We start from the raw sequence: 10,232 nt of genomic DNA on the forward strand, positions 1-10,232 counted from the left end.
CTGGGTTACATGGCCATGGCTGGAAGGGATATACACACCGCAGCATAATAGCGAGGGGCCAACGGGGCTGTCCCAGTTCAGAGAAGAGGCTGATGACAAGTCTCAAGCTCCCATAAGACACTGCACTGAATACCCAGGATACTTCCTGAGTGTCACCTACATTTCTGTTCTTTAATCTCCCTTTGAAATTTCTGCTTCTGAGCATAGACCCTCAGCCCTATTTATCACCACTTAACTACTTGGCACTAGCCAAAGGCACCTCCAGTAGCTACAGTTTATGAGCAGACTGTCTCGACTGAATGGCAGTCAGTGTCATTCCCGACTTAGATCTGAATCAGGAATCCGCTCTATCTTAACGAGCATTAGGGAACTTTTAGTGCACACTAGCAGGATCTACGTGGGCCAGGCAGGGCACGACACACTGGTGCTTTAGAAATCACACCCTGCTAGTGGGCATCACCGTGCTGTGTAGCCAAGCCATCTGCCTCTGCGAATCATTGTTCTAATGACACGTGGATTGTATGCTGTCCCCAAGCGGGTTTTGGATCTAGTTACTGGCATGGGCAGCGCCTGCGTCCCTGAGTTGTGAACACAGGCCAGTGAAGTTGCTCCTGAGGAAGCCCCGCTGGCCGGCTCTGTATCCCCAAGGGCTGCGATTCATTATCAGCAGAGATTGAATTTCATCTCCGGCTCAGGCGCTACCTTGGAAGCCAGATGATGTATTCACTGCAAATGGCCAATTCATTCCAAGGTGGTTCATGCAAACGAGCCTCTCTGCATTGCATGAGGCTCCCGCAAAGGCAGGGCAGAGCAGGAGGCTGGGGATTGGCATGAAAGAGGAAATTAAAATCTGCTCTGGATGGGCTGTTGGGGGCCTCTCTCACTCGCAATATAGATGCATCATTCCTGTTCAATCCGCACTGATCTCAGAGAGTTCAGCTGGCCCCGTTCCATGGCGCTGGGCCTGTCTGGGGGTGCCGGGGGTTTCACACCTCACCTGGGCCAGGGCCGGGGCACCCGTGGGGTGAGGTGGGGTGGCTAGCCTGTGGCACTGAGACTTCCCCTGAACAGCACTGCAAATCCGCCCCCTTTTATTTGGGTTTAGGTGCTGAACGCTAGGGCCTTAACCCTCCCAGGCCTCAGTTTCCCCATGGGGTGAGTTAGCTCGTTAAGTATTTGAGGTCGGTGGGCATGGAGGGCTGCACTACTGGGGCCTGAATTCAGGGCTCGAGGTTTGAAAATGTCACTATGTGACTTGCCCGTGGTCACCCCATGAGTCAGTGGCAGAGCTGGGAGCAGACACCGTCTCTCCAGCAAAGATCCATATCTGGCCCCCCATCATTGCAATACCCGAAAGCCTCACTGTCCTCAGTATAGTTCTCCTCCCAGCGCCGCTGTGCATCAGGGCAGAGCTGTTAACACCACTGTACAGATGGGGAAACCGAGGCACAGAGAAATGGAGTGATTTGCCTCTCGTCACACAGGATGCTTATGGCTGAGCAGGAACTGAAGCCGAGTCTCCCACACCCCAGGCAAGTGCTGTAACCACCGGTCCGTCCTTTCTCTCCTTTCTGCACCTTCCTCAAACCAGGCCACCCGACTTCCTATTTACAGGCTACGCTGCCGCTAGGCAATATTTTCTCACTGAGACCCTGATGCGGAGGGGGGAGAAATCAACTTCCTGGATCTGCAGGGGAGTCGCATGGGGTGGCCAGGTCACCCGGGACTCAGACCAAGCCGATGAGCCAGGTCCCTTGCTGCAGCTTGTGATCACCCCCAGCAAACCTCAGGGCTCCGTGAAGGATGACGCTTGCAGATGTAAATCTCTCTCTCCCCTTCCCCCCACCCCCCCCAAGGCCTTCTCTGTGCCGGGGACGGTTGGGCAGGTGCTCCCTGGAGTAGCGAGAATATTATGAGCACTGGGAAAAGGAGCCAGCTGACTGGGTCCCCTGCCCGTCATTCCCTGCACAGTCTGGCCCCCTCCCCCAGCCCCACCCCGCAGGATGGAAGGGCAGCCGGAGAAGACATCAAAGGAGATGCAATGAAAAGTGCTAACGCTGGCGGGGAATCAGGTCAGAGAAGGTGGCGGCAGGAGCTGACCAGAGCCCGAACCCAGAACGCGTAAAGGGACACAGTGAATTATGCAAAGAAATCCAAGGAAAGGAAAAGCCATTGTACCCGCCCCGCTTCATCCCGGCTCGAGTCATTCAGACTAGACAAAGCGTGACTGCAGGACCAGCCTCCTAGTCGCCCCTGCACGGAGTTGGAATAGACACAGCGTTAAAGGCCCTTTTCATCTCGGACCACGGGACGACAGAAGCAACACACCAGCTCCGTGCATGTGACGGCGTCTCGGTCTCCTCTGGTGGCGGGCTGCAGTGACTGACCGCCTGCCACGTTACACCACCTGCAGGCGGCCTCCCCTGGCTGAGGAGGGGCTGTGTGGCCCAGTGGTGAGCGTGCAACACTGGGGCTCAGGAGGGCTGGGTCCTGGTCCCAGCTCTGGCCCCACTCTGCTGGGTGACTGAGACACTGCACCCCATAGGCTTCACAGGGATATTATTAGGACATGATTATAACATAAGCATAATATAGTGTATGCAGGATGGGTCATATGAGATGTCATCGGAGAGGTTGTGAGTTACTGAATATGATTATCCTGTTTGTATTCATGGATCAGTTTTGTATCTGACGTTAGGAATATTGACTCTCTATCTGTACTACGGAAGTGTTTACGCCTGGGGAAGGCCCACTCGGCGAGAGGCTGTCAGTCTAGATGGCTGGCTGGGAAGGACCCATTCAGCTTAAAGGGCCATTAGGAGAAAACAATAGGCTTTAGAAGCAGCTAATCTCCCACCAGGAAACCTTCCTGAGGAGGCTGTAAACAGCCTCTGACTCGTGGCTGCTCTGACACTACCAGGTCACCTGGTGCTGGACTCCATCTTGGAATACCAGTGACTGGTCTGGGAACCAAACATTGAGACAAAGGGTTCCCGCCCTATGCAAAAGCTATTTAAGGCAGAGGAGTGACATCATGGTGGTTCTTCCTTGACTCCTCGCCCCAAAGAGACTCCTGGAAACACCTGAGGAACAAGGACTGAACTGGAGGGAAGTGCTGGACCCAGGCTAAAGGGACTTTTAGCCTGTGAATCACAGAACTGGAAGGGACCTCGAGAGGTCGTCTAGTCCAGTGCCCTGCACTCGTGGCAGGACTAATTATCTAGACCATCCCTGAGAGGTGTCTGTCCAACCTGCTCTTAAAAATCCCCAATGATGGAGACACCCCGGGGTATCAGGTTGATTTGACACGCTTTGTTTTTGACAGATCCATGCTGACTGTTCATAGAATCACAGAATTCAAGATCAGAAGGGACCATTATGATCATCTAGTCTGACCTCCTGCAAGATGCAGGCCACATAAGCCGATCCACCCACTCCTTAAGCAAGCGACCCCTGCCCCATGCTTCGGCGGAAGGCGAAAAACCTCCAGGGCCACTGCCAATCTACCCTGGAGGAAAATTCCTTCCCGACCCCAAATATGGCGATCAGCTGAACCCCGAGCATGCGGGCAAGACTCTCCAGCCAGACCCTCTGGAAAAGGCTAACAATATCCCAACATTGACCCTTTGTACTAATTACCAGTGTGGCATGTTATTGACCTATTGACTAAACCCGTTATCCTATCATACCATCCCCTCCATAAACTTATCCAGCTTAATCTTAAAGTCATGGAGGTCCTTCGCCCCCACTGTTTCCCTCGGTAGGCTGTTCCAGAATTGCACTCCTCTGATGGTTAGAAACCTTCGTCTAATTTCAAGCCTAAATTTCCTGACTGACAATTTATATCCGTTTGTCCTCGTGTCCACATTAGCACTGAGCTGAAATAATTCCTCTCCTTCCCTGGTATTTATCCCTCTGATATATTTAAAGAGTGCAATCATATCTCCTCTTATCCTTCTTTTGGTTAAGGAAAACAAACCGAGCTCCTCAAGTCTCCTTTCATACGACAGGCTTTCCATTCCTCGGATCATTCTAGTGGCCCTTCTTTGTACCCGTTCTAGTTTGAGTTCATCCTTCTTAAACATGGGAGACCAAAACTGCACACAGTACTACAAATGAGGTCTCACCAACGCCTTATATAACGGGACTAGCACCTCCTTATCTCTACTAGAAATACCTCGCCTAATGCATCCCAAGACCGCATTAGCTTTTTTAACGGCCACATCACATTGCCTACTCATAGTCATCCTACGATCAACCAGGACTCCTAGGTCCTTCTCCTCCTCCGTTACTTCCAACTGGTGCGTCCCCAGCTTATAACTAAAATTCTTGTTAGTCATCCCTAAATGCATAACCTTACACTTCTCATTATTGAATTTCATCCTGTTACTAATACTCCAGTTTACAAGGTCATCCAAATCTCCCTGGAGGATATCCCGATCCTTTTCCGAATTGGCAATACCTCCCAACTTGGTGTCATCCGCAAACTTTATCAGCCCACTCCTACTTTTGGTTCCGAGGTCAGCGATAAATAGACCCAAAACCGAACCTTGAGGAACTCCACTGGTAACCCCCCTCCAACCCGACAGATCACCCTTCAATACAACCCTCTGCAGTCTCCCCTTTAACCAGCTCCTTATCCACCTCTGGATTTTCATTTCGATCCCCATCTTTTCCAATTTAACCAGTAATTCCTCATGCGGTACCGTATCAAACGCTTTACTGAAATCAAGATATATTAGATCCACCGCATTTCCCTTGTCTAAAAAATCTGTTACTTTCTCAAAGAAGGAGATCAGGTTGGTTTGGCACGATCTACCTTTCGTAAATCCATGCTGTAATTTGTCCCAGTTGCCATCGGCCTCATGCTCCGTAACCACTCTCTCCTTTAAAATTTTTTCCATGACTTTGCATACTACAGATGTTAAACTAACAGGCTTGTAGTTACCTGGGTCACTTTTTTCCCCCTTCTTGAATATAGGAACTATATTAGCTAATCTCCAGTCAAACGGTACAACCCCGAGTTTAGAGATTTATTAAAAATCATCGCTAATGGGCTTGCAATTTCACTCGCCAATTCCCTTAATATTCTAGGATGAAGATTATCCGGGCCCCCTGATTTACTTCCGTTAAGCTGTTCAAGTTTGGCTTCTACCTCAGATACCATAATGTCTACCCCCATATCTTCATTCCCGTCAGTCCCTCTACCACTATTCCTTAGCCCTTCATTAGCCTCATTAAAGACCGAGGCAAAATATTCGTTTAGATATTGTGCCATGCCAAGTTTATCCCTAATCTCCACTCCGTTTAAAGTTTTAAGCGGTCCCACTTCTTCCTTCTTGGTTTTCTTCCTATTTATATGGCTAAAAAACCTTTTGCTATTGGTTTTAATCCCCTTCGCTAGGTCCATCTCCACCCGGCTCTTTGCCTTTCTCACTGCTTCCCTACACCCTCTGACCTCAATAAGGTAGGTTTCTTTGCTGATCCCTCCCATTTTCCACTCCTTGTACGCTTTCTGTTTTTTCTTAATCACCCCTCTGAGACGCTTGCTCATCCAGCTCGGTCTAAAACTGCTACCTACGAACTGTTTTCCCTTTCTCGGGATACAGGCCTCTGACAGCTCCTGCAACTTCAACCTGAAGTAACCCCAGGTGTCTTCCGCCTTTAGATCCCTAAATATGTTAGTCCAATCTAACTAGTCGCCTTAATTTAGTAAAGTTAGCCCTTTTGAAATCGTAAACCTTAGTCTCAGATGCAATTTTGTTTATCCTTCCATTTATTTTGAAACGAATTAGCTCATGATCACTCGAGCCAAGGTTGTCCCCTACAACTATTTCCTCAACAAGGTCCTCGTTACTCACCAAAATCAGATCTAAAATGGCATCCCCCCTCATCAGTTCAGCAACTACTTGATGAAGGAATTCATCAGCTATCACGTCTAGGAAAAGCTGAGCCCTATTATTATTACTAGCATTTGTTTCCCAATCTATATCCGGGAAGTTAAAGTCTCCCATGATCATACAGTATATTACGCTTAGTTTGTGTATTTTGTTTATTTGCAAGATAACCTGCTTTGATCTGCTCTACTATAAGGGATAGCAATCTTCTGTACTTGTCATGGGTGGTGCTCTCCACCGTGGCACCTCCTGCTGGTTGCTCCGGGAATTAGCTTTGTCTGTCAGCAGGGCACCCTCCTCTTGTGGTGTCCCACTCTCCGTCCGTCTCCGCTGTCTGTGGGGACCTGCGTCGCTCCCAGACCATGACGTCCTCTTCAGGGCACGGCCTCCGGGGTAACTGGCGTCCTCTGCCCGGCCTCTCGCCGCAGTGGTGAACTGCAGCCCCTAATCCAACCCCTCGCTCAGGGGCAAACTGCCGTCCTTTGCCTGGCCACTTCCCTTGGTCCCCAGTGGGGCAAAGTGGGGGGAGACAGGCCCACCTGCTACTCTGGGCCCCGACCCAGGGACCCTATAGCTGGCAGCCGCTCACTGCCTCTCCTTCCCCTCTACCTGCTTTCCCTGGGCTACTTCCCCGTAGCCCCAGCACCTACTCGGCCCCTGTATCAAGGTCTCAGTCCGGGAGCCAGCCAGGCTCCCCTGACCCTGCCCAGCACTGCGCTGTCCCAGGCACTTCTCTCTGCAGGCAGCCAGTCGTCCCCCCTCAAGCTCCAGGGGGAGACTGAGCCCCTCTCTGCCCTGCAGCCCTTCTTATAGGCAGGGCCGTCCTGACCCATATGCACGTTTCCTGGTGCCCTGCAGAGCCGCGTGCTGCTCCAGCCCCTGTTCCGTCTCGTCCCCATGTGGCTGCATCTGTATTGCTGCGTTCACACGTGGCCAGCACTCCGTGACACATTGACTTCCCACCCCCCCTTATCCAACTGGAAGTAAAAACCTCCCCTGCTCCCCTCCCAGCTGCACCCCAGAGCTGGGTTTGAGGTTCCGACCCTGCAACAAACCCCGTCCTGTGACACTGGAGTGCAAAGGCTTCGGATTGACAAGGCTGCAAGCTGCCAGGGCTCAGGGCCTCTGGTGGTGAAAGCGCCCCCTGGAGGACAGTTGTAGCCATGCAAGGTCTGCACCCTGGGGAGGGTCAGTGCAGCCGAAGCGGGGGTGGTGGTGCTAGCCAAGGAGCCAGGGGCCTGGCTAGGGTGATGCAGTGGGTTAGCACCACCCCAGAGCAGCCTGCAAAAGGGAGCCCATCCCCCGAGGTAAAGGTGCTCCCTGGGTGGGACCAGAAGTGGATGGGATCTTCGGCAGAGTCCGGGCGGGCTCGGGTCGAGCAGCCATCAGAGTAGCCAGAGTGCGGCGCACTCTGCTCATGTTCCTTCTTTCCCGGACGTGCCTTTGACACCCCCATGACATGGTGTGAAAGGGGGACAGGGTGGCACTATTCAGGCAGGTCCCCTCTCCCACCTGTGCTATTCCTCCGGAGCCGCCTCTACCCAGTCCATAGCCCATTCCCGGTGCCAGACTGTCAGAAAGAGGTCAAAGGGCAAGCAAAAATTAGGCCCTCTGGTAAGACAGGAAACAGCTGGGCCCAGGAAGCACAGCTGCCGTCTGGCTGATTTCTGAGTGGCCAGCACATGCTTTGAAGTCAATGCAGAAGATTGGGTTAAGATCAATTCCAAGCCTCAACCTGTTCTCCTTTTGAGATCACCCGGGGGGGTGTTTGATTGGCCCAGCAGGGTGGGGGAGACCGAGCTGGCTGTGAATATACTGCGAGCCCATTAGCAACTCTGAATGCATCCTGGACAGGAGCTGTTGAGAGAGAAACGGAGGAGAAAGGCCCCGTCTGCACTGGCTCTGGCTCGACAGAGAGGGTCCTGGCCCGTCTGGACATCCATGATGACAGGTCTCAAAGTCTGGGGTGGGGAAGAGAACGGGGACAAGAGAGGGAATGGAGTTGCTGTCTCCAAGGCAGGGCCGGCTCTAGACCCCAGCGCGCCAAGCAGGCGCGTGGGGCGGCCCTTTCCCTGGGGGGCGGCATTTGGCTCCGGTGGACCTGCCGCAGGCATGCCTGCGGGAGGTCCACCGGAGCCCGGGACGAGCGGACCTGCCGCAGGCATGACTGCGGCGGGTCCCCTCTTCCCGCGGCTCCAGTTGAGCTCCCGCAGGCATGCCTGCGGGAGCTCAGCCGGAGCCGCGGGAAGAGGGGACCGGCCGCGGGACCGGGGAAGGGGCGGCGCTGCGCACGGCTGCTTGGGGCAGCCTATTTTCTAGAGCCGCCCCTGCTCCAAGGCAGACCCAAGCCAGCCAAACTAATGCACCCATGTATGCGCTAGCACGTGATTTAACAACCCCAGCAGAGGTCACTGGCAGGGAATGAACCTGGGATCTTCAAAGCACAGACCTCTGCTGTGTAAAGCTAAAGGACCCACTCCATTAGTGGATAGCAGTAGTGGGTTGTTATCCTGTATGCGGAGCAGCCACTAGAAGGAAACAAGACTCACACGTCACAGTCCCAGCCCTGTGCCTAGAAATGCCGCTGTTTAGTTTTAATCGAGAGAGGTTCTGTACTGATATCAAAACCACCAGATGACGGGACCCCGGGCAAGTCTGAGACTCCTTGGGACTAAGGGAAAGGAAAGATTTTAAACAAAGAAGGAGGCTGGGGAGGGGATTATTCTCCCTCTCGTATTTAACTACACCTGGCTGGGGCAAGCTCAGGTCTGGTCAAATATCAACAAAAAGGCACCAAGGTCACAAAGCCAGCAGACCTCGGCCCATAAAAGCAGAGCAAGTGCTTCCAGCTCTCCTATCCATGCCCCAAACCAGGCTCCCAAGTCACCTCCTGCCACTCAGGCATGGTCCTGCCCATCGCCCCAAAAGGACGGGATTTATGGCGATCGGGAGATTATAAACCCGCAGGCTCCAGGGCTTGGGCCAACCTGTACCCACCAGAGGGTAGGAAGAAATGTTTCCTATGGATGGGTTAGCCCATTGTTGAACACGAGGGATTTTTTTGCACTTGCATCTGATGCTGGCCACTGCTGGAGATGGGATACTGGGTTAGACGGACTTTGGGTCTGATCCAGTCTGGCAATTCAGTCAAGACCTCTTGACAGTGAGGTCTGTAATATATGGATTGCCAGACTGGATCAGCCGTGAGCCCACCTAGATCGGTGGCCAGCACTAGATGTTGCAGAGGAAAGTGCAAGAACCCTGCAATAGCAGATGTGAGATAGTCCGCCCCCATAAAGGTCTCTTCCCGATCTCTAATACATAGAGATTGGCTTAAACATCCCTTCCAACCTTTTTGTGAGCATTAACCGTGATCCAGAGTTAGCTATATCAATGTCAACCCCCTCTTTGAATCTCACTCCATTCTTGGCCGTAATGACATCTGGTGGCAGAGAGTGTCACAGTTTCCTATGTTGTTTAGGAAAAATAGCTCCCCTCCTTTCAGCTTCATTGAACGTCCTCTTGTTCTTGTGTTATGAGCCAGGGAGGTTCAGACTGTAGAAGAGTCTTGCTGGTGAAACAGCAGAAGCCCCCTTCCTGGAGACATTTCACATGAGATTGGAGTAAAGCCCTAGGCAGAGCAGGAACCATACTGTGTTGTCCTGGAGGGATGGATGCTGTCATCAGCCTTTCCTTCTCTGATTTCCAGATTCCTTTGATAAAAGGTTGGAGCGCTCACAGGAGGAGACAGGAGAAGAGCATGGAGCCATCACCATGGCATTGCATGGCGTCGTTTGACACTTGGCTGCGATGTCTGAACAAGCAGCTGTCAAAACACACTAGCATGTATTCCCAGGTGTGACGTTGCACTCCATATGCTTTATAAAAATATGTTCATAAGTGTGAATATGATGTAACTGGAATATGCTTTATGCATAAGGTCTCTTGTAAGGTATCATTACAAAGCTTATGTTCTACTGAGTGTGGGCATCCTATTTGTATGTATGCATCATTCCTGTATCTAAAACTAGAAATAAGAAGTATTACTCTGAAGTCCTATTGTAATTATGCAAAGTGTGGGCCATTAATGGTGGCTTGGAATCTGGATGGCTCCCATTAAGTAGGACAACTGGTTGTGAATGGCTCCGTTTACTTGCAAAACTTCCTGGGTACCTGCTGGCCAGCCTTGGAAGACTGGAGACTAGGGATCTCACAGAACATGTGACCATGTCACCTGATACTGGAATCCATCTTAAACCTGGTGCTGTTCCATTTAGAAGGAGGGGTGGGAACCCAGAGAGAGACAAAGGATTCCTGCCTTGTGCCAAAGCTATA

Source organism: Mauremys mutica, chromosome 5, assembly GCF_020497125.1.
Source record: "Mauremys mutica isolate MM-2020 ecotype Southern chromosome 5, ASM2049712v1, whole genome shotgun sequence".
Classification (NCBI taxonomy): Eukaryota; Metazoa; Chordata; order Testudines; family Geoemydidae; genus Mauremys; species Mauremys mutica.